This window comes from Acyrthosiphon pisum, chromosome X (assembly GCF_005508785.2).
Source record: "Acyrthosiphon pisum isolate AL4f chromosome X, pea_aphid_22Mar2018_4r6ur, whole genome shotgun sequence".
Lineage (NCBI taxonomy): Eukaryota > Metazoa > Arthropoda > Insecta > Hemiptera > Aphididae > Acyrthosiphon > Acyrthosiphon pisum.
The window spans coordinates 37,007,380-37,011,498 of NC_042493.1; positions in this window are offsets into that span (position 1 = coordinate 37,007,380).

The window sequence follows — 4,119 nt, forward strand, 5'->3', positions numbered from 1 at the left end:
GTTTTTAAAATGCACTGAATACTTTTTGATAAAAAGTATTTGAAATATGTAATTTCAATACTTGTAAAAGTATTTGAACAAAATACCCAAATACTTGACAACACTAACTATAATAAGGTTATATGCTAAAAAAATGTGTGTATAACGCTCCTAGCTGAAGTGTTTAAATTTAAAAAAAGGCGGGAAACGTTTGGACGATTAATGGCTGCTATCACACCAGTTGGCCACTCTCTTTAATATCAAGGCTCTCTAGGTACACCTATAGAGCAGATTTTTAGGTTCTTAATCGTTCGATTCAAATATACTATAAAATAAACCTTATTCTCTTAATAAGCTCCTTTAACTGATAAAATATACTCTTTTTTTTACTCCGTATAATTATATAATCTGTACTTACACAACTTACAATAAGAAAATTATATTTAATAGTACCTACCTATAATATGTAAACATAATATATGTTGATAGATATCGCAGATCCCACGGTGTCGTCGGTTCAAACGGAAAAAAAAATGTCTATGTTTACATTAAACTTTATGGATGTATAATATTTACATTTAATAATTAAAATCTAATTATTGCCCACAAATGGGCATGCTTAAATATGAAAATAATTATTACACACCTTTTCTTTGTTAAAATATTTAAATTCAGTCACATTTGAAACCAGGCCTGTATTTAAAAAAATTGTCACCGGGCAAGACAACAATAAATATAATAGAACATAAAAATTGCCGTCGTACAATAATAATCATACTAATTATTAGTAGTGGTAGTAGTGAAAACAAATTTTAAAGGTGGATAATACTCTATTGTAGTGCTCTATTAAGCGTTAAGAGGTTAGATTAGTCATTATAATGGATGTGTTAAATTTGAATTCAATGATATAAAATCATTGAATAAGAAAACGATTCTGAGCAAAAATTTCGCCAACCTATAATATTACTAAGATACTAAATATATTTTATATTAATTATATTATTTTAGTATTAGACATTTATTAGACATTAGTACTACAGAAAGTAGTTTAATTTTTGCAGAAAAAATTGTAATTGAAAATGTCATTGTGTGTATGAAATATTATAATAAAATATTTTAAAAGTTTCGAGTACCCAGTAATAATATTTTTAAATCACAATAAAACAACTAAAAAACTTCTTCAATCAAATATCTGATTTTATCAGTATGTGTACTTAAAATGACTATAAAAAACTGTGATTATATATTTCTTAGATTTTTTGATTATAGGTATTGTGAACTATTTATTAAAATCCTTATTTTAAATGTTCAATACTTATTTGTGAAAATTGAACATTTTATAAATTTTTAACTACAAAATAAGTGTATTGAAGTTAATTGAACTTTGAATACTTATCGATCTTTAATATTTTTCAACCGTTATTATAATAACTTATGTGGAACCTTGTATTAAATATTCAAGAATTTCAAATTTTCAACCCAATGAAAAATATTTTATTGGCATTTATAAAAAAAACAAAAACTAAAAAATTGAATTTTGAAAATGTCGATTAATAGGTATAAAATGAGTCAAAATATTTTGAAAATTATATCATTTCGGTATATAATATTTTCAAATATTTCAAATAATTATTTATTTTTAATACCAACATAAATATTTGTAGTCATAAATGATTACAATTCCAATTAAATGAACTATATATTGACTGTTTTGTATGATTATAAAATATTATAGCATCTAATAATAGCCTTTCTAGTTTCTATTGATAGACAACGACCACTATCAATGCCATTCGATGACTAACAAAAACAATATTAAATCTGTGTAAGTTAAAAATATTATTGGGCTGAGCGAAACGTTGCCCTATTACTCCCCAGTTCGATTCAATTCATTATTGCTATCTCCTCCGAAACTACTGAACCAAAATATGGTATAATATGCAAAATAATTTTTTTACGAAAAAATTGATTCTGTATTCCATAAAGGATAATTCATCCAATTTTTTCATTCCCATTGAGCTGCATAAAGTCAATTAATATATTAAATTTGTATAAAACCTAAAAACCTGCTCTCAACTCAGAAAGGTGCTTCTGCATTTTCTGGACATTTATATCATTATAATAATGGCGTTTTTGAGCAAACATATTTTATAAGTTATTACAATTTAACATTAAACACTTGGCAGAACTAATCGGAAGTGTGAGTGCCACCTGAAATTGATACAGTCTTCACTCTTCACTCTTCATTTTTAATTTAATTAGCTATAAATTATAATATACCTTGTAAAAAAGTTCAAAAGTTTACCTGTAATCATTTGTAGTATTCGGATATATTATTTTCATTTGTTATAATTCAAAAACGAATAACCACAGATACTTTAATTTACAACAAACATTTTGACTCACTTTAACCGGTTTCCATATATTTTAAATTATTAGTTTTTTTAGGTTTTCTTCTATACTTAAGTGTCTATAAAATTGTTTTAGTTGAGTAAAAATTCTAGAAAATGTATTTCATGGCTCCTCACACATTGTTATATACTTATATAAAATATCAGTTTAAAAATATTAAAAATACATAGGCTTGATTTTTTTTTTACAGACATTTGATATTTGATATTTAATCGAATAATAACAATTTTAGTGATTTGTTGTAATTAAACAATATCATTCGTGAATATCTATATACCCATTATATTTTATACTATACACAATGATATTTTCAAAACAATTAGATTAATTATATGCTATTTATACCACAATCCTGTTCACACCATTCAGATTCTATGATAAGTTGGTATCAACCCAAAAGTTAATAACAATAGTCAATTATATAAATATGTACTATTATAATAATTAAATATTAATAATATAATAAATGCAATGTTTTAGGTAAAAATTAAATCAATATTAAATCAAATATTATTCGCAGTCTTGAAAGCGGTACTACAATATATTATATACCATACTACGATACGCAATGAACATTTTCAAATATTTAGATTAATTTTAATTTTAATCATATCATTTAACTCCAATACCGTATTACTAGGTAATTGTAAAATAAATTACTATAATAGCAATATAAATATATCATAATAGATATACTTAGTATTTTAGGCATTAGCTGGGCGGGCAGACTGTCTTCGCTCAGAATCGTTTCTCGTACGCAATGATTATTATTATTGAATAATGAATTCAAATTTAACATATTCATCACAATTGAATTACTCAATGGCGACTGACGAGATACGCTCTATCTGTTCGGCTGTACCTATTATATAGAACTACAATTTACAAAGAGGCTATATACCTATAACTTTCCCCCTTTTCACCATTTTGTATATTAAATAATTGTTACACTGTTCACTGTTATTACTTATTATTATCGATTAACATATTATTATTTTATCAAGAGTCAAGACGTGCGTCCGTGTGATACATACGCATATCTACATAAACATATATTACGCACCACAGCACTACAAGCTATTAGTTCAATAACAATATTATTATAGAAAGTTAATTATCTGAATAATATTATCAAGCACAATAATTTATTTGTACTTTGTACAAGGTAAATTAGTCGTTTAATTTATACTACAGCAGTACAGCTAGCATTACATATAGGCACTATTGGCACCAATGGAGAGGTGTACCTATAACGTGTTGTAAACACGTTTAAGATTAAAAAACCGGGGACGACGCTCTGCTGCATAGTTGGTTGCGACTTGACGAGTGTAGCCATGTAGGTCACAAGGTCACTGTAATGAATGTTTAAGGTTTTAAGTTTTGTGTTTAATAATTTATAGTTATTTATATAAAGCTTATAAAAAAGTTTCAAGTCCCTACTATTTTTTGAATAAATTACAACATAATTACTAAAATCGTAAGAGGAAATTTCGTGATTTTTCATTTAATTAACTATGTAGGTAGGTACCCATCAAATTTCATCAAAACTAGAACTTAAAAAGTCTATAGAAAAAATTGAGCCTATACATATTGTCGATGTTTTTAACTTGCTCTAAGTAAAACATATGAGGAACTTTGTATTAAATGTGCAGGCCTTTCAAACAAGTATAAACATTTTATCAATATTTATAACAAAATAGGTAAAATATTCGAAAATCTATTTTAATA